Source organism: Rutidosis leptorrhynchoides, chromosome 3 (assembly GCF_046630445.1).
Source record: "Rutidosis leptorrhynchoides isolate AG116_Rl617_1_P2 chromosome 3, CSIRO_AGI_Rlap_v1, whole genome shotgun sequence".
Taxonomy (NCBI): domain Eukaryota; kingdom Viridiplantae; phylum Streptophyta; class Magnoliopsida; order Asterales; family Asteraceae; genus Rutidosis; species Rutidosis leptorrhynchoides.
The window spans coordinates 642,184,628-642,196,455 of record NC_092335.1 but is presented as its reverse complement, the minus strand read 5'-3'; positions in this window follow the sequence as shown (position 1 = coordinate 642,196,455).

Genomic DNA, 11,828 nt, shown 5'->3' with positions numbered 1-11,828 from the left:
CCCTAATACTACTTATACTAGTACTTAACATGTATACACTATTACTATTACTAGCACCTATAACCTACTACTTATATTATAGCACAAAAACATTTTGGGATATGTATTAGAGATGTATAGATCTTCGAACTTTCTTGACGAATGGTTTCTACGAGATTCTAGGCAGAGGGTTTGGATTTCTGATTTAAAGGGTCCTATGGCTCAAGCCCCTAGATCTAAATTAGCCATTCGAAGGGAAAGGGGTGATTGGAAGCTTATCTAATACGGCAAGTATCCTAAAATGAAAAACACTCATAAAAGTAGAAACTCTCTAGTCATAGAAACTTAGTAAAATAAGAAACTTTCTAAAAATGGAAACTTTATAAAAATAGTAACTTACTAGGAATAGAAACTTAGTAAAATAAACTATACTTAAACACATACTTAAACTTAAACATGGGCAAAACACTTAACTACTCTTAAATGTCAATAGGTTGACTTTCCTGCTCACTCGTTCAACTCTTTATTCCAAGGAATAACTCTCTCTCTCTACTTACTAAGGTGACTTTCATAGCCCCACTCTTATTGCTATAGCACTTTTTATACTTACTGGGGTGAGACACATGCTGCTTTTATACTTTAAACAACTTAGACACAAGTACGAACCTAAACTATACTATGACTAGCTTATGCTACTAAGACCCCACAGTGATATTTTTTAATTGCTTTCAGGATAAGGCATTCTTAATTATTGGGGGTAGGCCTATCGGGAGTAACGTCCCCGATACATTTGACCGTGATGTCTTTGTATTACTTAATAATGATTTAAACATGGTGATAAGGTACTGCCAACTTATCAACGGGGCAACAAAACAAACATTTAGTCTAAAATATTACGAATCAGTACTACTTTTGGATCTGCGAGATCTACTTTTTGATCCTGCGGGAGATCAACTTTACAACTAAATCTTGTGGTCTAAAAACAACGATAACTACTTTTGTTAAACCTATGAACTTCACTCAACCTTTTTGGTTGACACTTTAGCATGTTTTGTCTCAGGTGCTGTTTGATTCAAGCTTTCTTATCTACTACTTATGTGATGCTACTTGGACTTAGGATCAAGAGATATCGCATTTATTACTTCTGCATATGAACAATTACTTTATCGTTATTTCCATTATTGTAACGACATTTCATTTTCTGCTGCGTACTCAATAAAGTTAAATTTTCTCATTTAGTATTGTTCTCGTATTATAATATGTTGGTTTATTTGATATTAGTAACGTTTCTTCCAGACCCTATTGGGAGGAAGTTACAGAACGGTTCTTGACAGTTGGTATCAGAGCGGAGGTCTTAGCAAACCAGGTCTTGCATTGGTATGTCTAACTGATAGTTGTTAGGATGCCTTAATGAGTCTGGACTTCGACCGTGTCTGCATGTCAAAAGTTTTGCTTACCATTTTTGTCGGAAATCATCTGCTTATCATCCTTAGGAAATTACCTGCTTATCATTCCTAGTCTAGACACATCTTACTGCAATGATTGCATGAATAGTGTATAGACAAAAATTCGTATCGTAGCGTATCTGCTAATTCATATCTTAGCATATCTGTTACTGTAGACTTTGCCTGACAGCTTCCGTAGATTCCTCCATAACTTATGGGATTTTAGTATTATATATGCATATGTAAAATATGTATTGCAGGGTACTAATCTACATTCTATAATCTATTTGTTATCGAAAATCCTTCATCTGATCGTACAAAATGAATCCCACAACCGGTTCGAGTCCCACAGATTTCGATAGCTATTCCGATAGTTATTCCGACAGCTATTCCGACCTGGATATTCACCTAAATTCCGAAAGCGGTGTCACCGGAATGAATCAATCAATCAGTCATCCCCAATTCATTTGATGAGTTCGTAGTCGACTTAAACAATGGAGACGCGAAGAAGGCGATCCCTTCCACCAACCGAATTCACCTCTTGACAATGAACCTAAAGCGTTTACCGGCGAACCTGTTCGAGACACCATTTTCAGTCTCATTTCCAGGGTAACTCGACAAGATTATATTCTATCCACAATTCCGAATCTTATTCATCCGCTCGTTCCGACCGACAATCATCCTGGAGTAATAAGTCAACGAACTTCGCGATCGAAAAATCAATTCGGAGAATATGGTGCAAAATGTACCATCTTCAGCAACATCACCGGCACCAACAGTACCATCAGTAACAGCACCAGTACCATCAACAATCCATGCTTCAATATCGCAATCTATACCTCAAGCATAACCATCGTTCTACGAATCGTTCTACATAAACTATCTTTGTACTTCATGGTGATTATGTAATCTCTAATGTTTTAGAGATTATGTACTCTAGTTCTAGCCGTAAATCTGATGAGTTTAATATCACATTGACTCATTAAATTCATAATTACGTCTGAAGAAAATATATATGTATATAGGTTTTCATAAAGATTGTAATTAAAATTTTTATTGTACAAACTGTTAATGGTGAAAATATTTTAACGGAGGAATATTTAGATTTCGCATTAATAAGTTACATTGTACATTCTACGAATCTGATTCAACGGTCATTTACTATCCTACTTACATCCACAGATATATGAATCCGTTCACCACAGAATAACCATTTTCATCTAATTTCATATTTGGATTTTGATTTACCAGAATCCAACAAGTGGCATAATGAAGAAAACATTGGACAAAATAAAAATTGTTAGAAACAAACAAATTAACTATGATGAAAATTTTGTTAAGAATCCATGCTAACTGTTTCCAGCTAACTGTTCCTAACTAACTGATTACATTTTATTTATCGCAGTTTAATTATCGCAATTTATATTCTCGCAATTTTATTTATCGTCATTTAATTTCTGTTATTTACTTTACGCACTTTATTTTTTGTCATTTAATTTATGTATTTATTTTACGCACTTTAAATATTGGGACACGTATACAAGGTTTTGACATATCATATCGAAGCATATATATATATATATATATATATATATATATATATATATATATATATATATATATATATATATATATATATATATATATATATATATATATATATATATATATATATATATATATATATTATTTGGAATAACCATAGACACTCTATATGCAGTAATGATCGAGTTCTTTATACAGGGTTGAGGTTGATTCTAAAATAATATATATATTTTGAGTTGTGATCGAGTCTGAGACATGTAAACGGGTCACGACAAGTATTAATTAATTCGAATATTATATATTGCTAACTATGGACTATCAACTGAGGACTAATGACATTGGACAATTAAAATGAATTAAAATATTGATTATAACATATGAAACTAAATAATTCTTCAAGTTTGCCACTTGATTTCATCTTAAACGCCATTTGTATCTTGACAATTCTAATCTGCGTTCAAACCTTTCATGATTCTTGAAAACAACCTCAATTGAAAGGATGAACCAACCGCACTTCATCTATGGAAGAAAAGATTGACGCATATAGTTATGCACCTGAAAACTCCCGGACCATAAGTAAAAGTTTAACACGTGTCTGTGTTAGCTCCTTTGGCATTGTTATTACCGAAAATAACAATGCAACTCTTTTTTAAATTAGCCAATTTTATCACAGCTTCAGCAAATCAACTTCAACTTCCATTCGAATTAGCCTTATTATAACCTCGATATATAAGTTTGCCTGTCGTCATCGTTACCAGAGAACCGTTTATATTTCACCACATTAGCAGTAAAATTACCAGCAACTTCAATGAATTTGGACTTTCTGAAAAATCATTATATTCATTGAAACCCCATCGTGTATTCATCTATACTGTGACGACCCAGAAATTTCCGACTAAATTTAAACTTTATCTTTATATTATTCTGACACGATAAGCAATGTTTGTTAAGTTAAATCTCAAGGATTTTAAACTATGTTTATACATTCATTTAAACCTCGACCAAATTTCAATGATTCACGAACCATTAAATGAACATATATGAATATGTATGTATATGTGTATATATTATAAATTGAAAATGTCAAAAAGTATTTAAACGTATAATGCTTTACATGAACGTATTTGTTTCAATATGATTATCGAAGAAATTAAAAAAAATATATTAAATGCTTGAATTATCAGAAACATTGAATTATGATTACAAGTCTCTGTTGAGAGGTCCACTATGATTGAGAAAATCTATTCCTTTTAACGATATTCGGAATAATTTGTAAAGCTATTTATAAATAAAAACAAAAAGTGTCATTTACGAAAGTTAGACAAAAGTTAGTGGAGAATTGGTTTCCATAATATTCTATTAATCTATTTTCAAACGTACAAAAATGTTTTCAGTTTAAAAAGAACTTTATTATTAAAATATATATAACTTTTATAAATATCTAGAATCACTTTTGACAACTCATTACTTAACCAGTATAATAAATATAATGATATTTATATTTTATTTCATTAAATATATATAACGATTTAAATTAATATTATATACATTTATACGCGTATTATACATACATAGTTTTTATACTTTTACTATACTTTAACTTTACCTTTACTTTACTTTTACTTTACTTTAACTTTAATAATTCACTTTAATAATTCATACTTTAATAATTCACTTTAATAATTCATACTTTAATAATTCACTTTAATAATTCATACTTTAATAATTCACTTTAATAATTCATACTTTAATAATTCACTTTAATAATTCATACTTTAATAATTCACTTTAATAATTCAAAAATCTATTATAAATAGAATTCAATAGGTTTCATTATTTCATAGAAACTTGAAAATATATTTCTCTAAACTCTCTCAATCGATTTACATATATATATATATATATTTGCTCTGTATTATTTCAAGATATTATTAGTATACATAAAATATTACGACGGAGTGATGTCCGAGTGATTTCAAAATAGTTTTTTGAATGGGTCGAAGCTAAGGAAATTATGGGTTATAGCTATGGAGGTGATGGGTATGGTTCATGGGTATGCTCGTGAGGTCAATCTAGTGTTTATCATCTCCGTTGCGTCTACGTACTTTCCTGCAATATTGAATCTCAATATTGATACGTTCGTGAATTCGAGGCCAACCTTGCACTTGTTAAATGACGTTATATGTATTTTTACTACGAAATACAGTATGGTGAGTTTTATTTGCTCCCTTTTTAATTGCTTTTGCAATATATATTTTTGGGCTGAGAATACATGCGCTGCTTTTATAAATGCTTTACGAAATAGAGACAAGTGATCAAAAATGATTATTCTGCGGATTGATGTGCTAGGTAATTTAGTTACATGTTATAAGAGCATGTGAGCGCGAATCCTAAAGATAGATCTATCGGGCTTAACACCCCCCATCCTGTAGGCTGCACTAGACATAAGAGCTAGTGGGCGGATGTTTAGTACTTCGAGGATTATTTATACACTTGCGAGTGTACGTATCCATCTTTGCGAATATGACTTATTATATTATTGTTAAGGTTGGTTACTGAGGCCTCAACATAAGCAGAACGGTTTTATACACTTGCGAGTGTACATATATTTATAAACGGAAATCTTGTGGTCTATTAATATATTGAAATGATTGTTATGATAAACCTATGAACTCACCAACCTTTTGGTTGACACTTTAAAGCATGTTTATTCTCAGGTATTAAAGAAATCTTCCGCTGTGCATTAGCTCATTTTAAGGATATTACTTGGAGTCATTCATGGCATATTTTGAAAGACGTTGCATTCGAGTCATTGAGTTCATCAAGATTATTTTTAAGTCAATTATAGTTGGATGTATTATGAAATGGTATGCATGCCGTCAACTTTCGTTGTAAAGAAAGTTTGTCTTTTAAAAACGAATGTAATGTTTGTAAAATGTATCATATAGAGGTCAAATACCTCGCGATGTAATCAACTATTATGAATCGTTTATAATGTATATGAACGGGTCATTTCAGTTGGTATCAGAGCGGTGGTCTTAGCGAACCAGGTCTGCATTAGTGTGTCTAACTGATAGTCGTTAGGATGCATTAGTGAGTCTGGACTTCGACCGTGTCTGCATGTCAAAAGTTTTGATCATTCTTGTCAGAAATTACTTGCTTATCATTCTTAGTCTAGACACATCTTATTGCATTGATTGCATGAATAGTGTATAGACAAAATTCATATCTTAGCGTATCTGCTAATTCATATCTTAACGTATCTGTTACTGTAAACTTTGCCTGACATATTCCGTAAATTCCTCCGTAATCTACGAAATCTTTTGCGCTATATATATAGATATTCTATGTAATTAGAATACCACCCGATAGCCGAAAAATCATTTCATATCGAAAAATCCTTTATTCAATCGAACGAAATAGAATTCGTTATTAGTTCAAGTCCCTCGAATTCCGATATGGAATCCCACTCAAGCTCCGAAAGCAGTGTGACCGGAATGGATCAACCAATTAGCCATCATCTATTCTGGATGAATTGGGGATAGGTTCGTAGCCTCCTCAATAATTGGAGACAAGAAGAAGGTGATCCCTTCCATCCACCACATTGCCCTCTTGGCGATGAACCTGAAGCACTTACCGGCGAACCGGTCTGAAACACCATTTGCTCTCTCATTTTCAGAGTATCTCGTCACGATTATATACTACATCAAATTCTAGATTTTATTTATCCGCTCGTCCGAACTGACAATCACCCTGGTGTAACAGAAGAAGTCAACGCGCTTCGCGCTCGAGTAGTGGCTTTAGAGAATATGGTGCAAGGGTTACAAACACCAACAAATAACGAAGTATTAATTCATAATTTCAATTTTATTGAATAAATACTCCGTAGAAGTTATGTAATTTCTAAAGTCTTTAGGGATTATTCAGTTCTAGTTTCAACCGTAAATCAAATGAGTTTAATTTAATATTAACTCATTAAATCTATGTTACATCTGAAGAAAATATGCACATATATATTTTCATAAAGACTGTAATAAAATTCTGTTGTACAAAATATTAATTGTGAAAAAAAAAATTTAACGGGTAGGTAATACCCGAGAGATATATAAATTCACAATTAATATGTTACATTTTTTGAATCTGATTAAGCAAATCATCAACTATACTCCCAAAATCTCACAACAATATACATTCTTGTATAGTAATCAAAACAACCATTCTCACCCAAATTTGATTATGCATTCTGATTTTGAAAAATCAAAATCCAAGTCATGATTTAACAGAAGACATCACTCTTAGATTCCTACATCTTTCAAAGCTATACTTTGACTTCAAAACTGTGTTAGAACATCATATGTATATTAACGATTACAAACTGTGTTCAAACTCTCCGAAGTTTTCGAAGACACTTCAAACAATGAACAATCGAGATGATGAACCAACCACATATTACCCACATTTATGTACCTAAAAAGCTCTCGAAGCCAAAGTCATAGTTCAACGCGTATCCGTGTCAGACCCTTTGGCATTTATTAGCTAAAATGACTTTTCAATTCCTTTTCAAAGTAGACAGTTTTGTCACAGCTCCAGCAAGTCAACTTCGACTTTTCAGTCGGACTAGTCTTATTATAACCTCGATAGATACGTTGCCCTTTCGCCAACGTTACCGAGGAATCGTTTATATTCACCACATTAGCAATAAACTTACCAACAACTTCACTGATCTTTGACTTTCCAAAAAAAAAATCATTATAATTATCGAAACCCTATCATATATTTATTGGTACCTTATAACAAGAATTTCCATACCAATTATTGAGAATCAGCAATCAGTATTTTGAAACCTCGCAGCATGTCTACATCAACAATTACATATACACACAACGTCTACCTCCAAGACTTACATTCTTTGAATGAGAAATTTCTGAAAAACACCCTAAACTGCGAACCAGTTCTCGAAATTTTGAAAAATGCTGATGAAGCAACAAAAACTGTAAACGACCTTAACAGTAAAAAGTTGGATTATAAAGGATAGTATATTGGCAAAGCTCAGAAAAAGAGAAGCTTTAGAACTGGAAAACGGATTGAGCAAAGTATGAAGGAGGCCGTGGACAAATCATAAAGGCTGAACCTGCCTTCAAAGGATCCAAATGATTCATTACTTGCTGAAGTCATTAACGAATACCTTGCTCCTAACTCTAAACCCCTGCGGACAATATCCTTCATCATCCTCTGATATTAGACATTCTAAGATATCATCGTATCTTTCATTATAAATATCATCCATACTTCTGAAGATATTTTTATAATTATTCTTATCTGAAATCATTTACCTCTTCGCGCTATCTGTATTATATCATAAAGGAAACTATTTTAGTTTCTAAATTCTGAAACATTCGAGTTTAAAATAGGAATATTCTTGAAGAAGTGTTGGGAGCTGAAGCATGAGTTAGTATAATATAATGACACTTGATCAACGTGATTATATTACAGTAATTCATGTTGAGTTTCTAAATGGAACATGATGATTCACAGATCATAACGTCATCATGTGCTATGTTACACGACTCTTGTATTCTATTTAATCTCTAAAAATATCAAGAATATATTTTCTTGATGATTCGGTCTTTTCAGGGTACTTTGGTAAATTAACAAATCAAGATCGTGTCATTACAATTTCCTTCCTAGAACATTAACAATGTTCATTCCGAAATTTATATCTGCGAATTCTGGACCATTACAAGCGGTGCTTAATCGCAAGAAGAAGAAACGAAAGGACAAAGCTCCGAACTAGAAATGGGAGTATAAATCATAGCAAATAGAAGAGAGCATTAACTGTGGATGACAATGATTATAGAAGAAGCAAGGACTTTGAAATATAAGGGAAGATATAAAACCCAACAACAACCCAGAAATCACAAACTGTATATATCAATGCATATAGCAATATAAAGACACGGGAGAACTAAAAACACTATAAAACTAAGAGTATAGTAGAAGTAAATAGATTCTTCCGGAGGCAGATGAAAAAGAAGAATGACATATATGAAAGTGAGGAGTATATCGAGAATCAGTACTGGATGAAGCATATTGACAAATACTTTAAAATATGAGTTGAGGGAGAAAGAATAGAAGGTGTGAGTTGTAAGGAAACGAAGGAGGTGGATTTATAGTGAAATACCCGACAGAGAAATCAAGATGGATTATCGTATTAATTCGAAGAGAATCATAATCTCCTTAATCACCGAAGCATCAAATCCAACATAGATTACAAAGATTTTCTTTAAATTCGGAGATCAATTGTGATGACGTCAAAAGATATGACGAATCACTATAATCTTATTTCCTTCATTTACGATAACTTCCCTCATACGCTTCGAGTAATCGAATTATTTTATCCATACTTCTTAGACATGATAAAACTTTATAATCGTCATAATAACATTCTCATTGTTAGTCATGATGACCTCTATCAAATTTCGGGGACGAACTTTCTTTAACGGGTAGGTACTGTGACGACCCAGAAATTTTCGACTAAATTTAAACTTTATCTTTATATTATTCTGACACGATAAGCAATGTTTGTTAAGTTAAATCTCAAGGATTTTAAACTATGTTTATACATTCATTTAAACCTCGACCAAATTTCAATGATTCACGAACCATTAAATGAACATATATGAATATGTATGTATATGTGTATATATTATAAATTGAAAATGTCAAAAAAGTATTTAAACGTATAATGCTTTACATGAACGTATTTGTTTCAATATGATTATCGACGAAATTAAAAAAAATATATTAAATGCTTGAATTATCATAAACATTGAATTATGATTACAAGTCTCTGTTGAGAGGTCCACTATGATTGAGAAAATCTATTCCTTTTAACGATATTCGGAATAATTTGTAAAGCTATTTATAAATAAAAACAAAAAGTGTCATTTACGAAAGTTAGACAAAAGTTAGTGGAGAATTGGTTTCCATAATATTCTATTAATCTATTTTCAAACGTACAAAAACGTTTTCAGTTTAAAAAGAACTTTATTATTAAAATATATATAACTTTTATAAATATCTAGAATCACTTTTGACAACTCATTACTTAACTAGTATAATAAATATAATGATATTTATATTTTATTTCATTAAATATATATAACGATTTAAATTAATATTATATACATTTATACGCATATTATACATACATAGTTTTTATACTTTTACTATACTTTAACTTTACCTTTACTTTACTTTTACTTTACTTTAACTTTAATAATTCACTTTAATAATTCATACTTTAATAATTCACTTTAATAATTCATACTTTAATAATTCACTTTAATAATTCATACTTTAATAATTCACTTTAATAATTCATACTTTAATAATTCACTTTAATAATTCATACTTTAATAATTCACTTTAATAATTCAAAAATCTATTATAAATAGAATTCAATAGGTTTCATTATTTCATAAAAACTTGAAAATATATTTCTCTAAACTCTCTCAATCGATTTACATATATATATATATTTGCTCTGTATTATTTCAAGATATTATTAGTATACATAAAATATTACGACGGAGTGATGTCCGAGTGATTTCAAAATAGTTTTTTGAATGAGTCGAATCTAAGGAAATTATGGGTTATAGCTATGGAGGTGATGGGTATGGTTCATGGGTATGCTCGTGAGGTCAATCTAGTGTTTATCATCTCCGTTGCGTCTACGTACTTTCCTGCAATATTGAATCTCAATATTGATACGTTCGTGAATTCGAGGCCAACCTTGCACTTGTTAAATGACGTTATATGTATTTTTACTACGAAATACAGTATGGTGAGTTTCATTTGCTCCCTTTTTAATTGCTTTTGCAATATATATTTTTGGGCTGAGAATACATGCGCTGCTTTTATAAATGCTTTACGAAATAGAGACAAGTGATCAAAAATGATAATTCTGCGGATTGATGTGCTAGGTAATTTAGTTACATGTTATAAGAGCATGTGAGCGCGAATCCTAAAGATAGATCTATCGGGCTTAACACCCCCATCCTGTAGGCTGCACTAGACATAAGAGCTAGTGGGCGGATGTTTAGTACTTCGAGGATTATTTATACACTTGCGAGTGTACGTATCCATCTTTGCGAATATGACTTATTATATTATTGTTAAGGTTGGTTACTGAGGCCTCAACATAAGCAGAACGGTTTTATACACTTGCGAGTGTACATATATTTATAAACGGAAATCTTGTGGTCTATTAATATATTGAAATGATTGTTATGATAAACCTATGAACTCACCAACCTTTTGGTTGACACTTTAAAGCATGTTTATTCTCAGGTATTAAAGAAATCTTCCGCTGTACATTAGCTCATTTTAAGGATATTACTTGGAGTCATTCATGGCATATTTTGAAAGACGTTGCATTCGAGTCATTGAGTTCATCAAGATTATTTTTAAGTCAATTATAGTTGGATGTATTATGAAATGGTATGCATGCCGTCAACTTTCGTTATAAAGAAAGTTTGTCTTTTAAAAACGAATGTAATGTTTGTAAAATGTATCATATAGAGGTCAAATACCTCGCGATGTAATCAACTATTATGAATCGTTTATAATGTATATGAACGGGTCATTTCATATACCCTGTAACAATAATTGCCATACCAATTACCGAGAATCAGCAATCAGTATTTCGAATCTCGTAGCATTTCTACATTAATAGTTATATGTATACATATAACAATTATCTCCTAGAATTACGACCTTCAATTCTGAAATTTTGAAAAGGCACCCAGTTTACGAATCGATACTCTGAATGTTGAAAAAGCTGAATGAAGCAGCAGG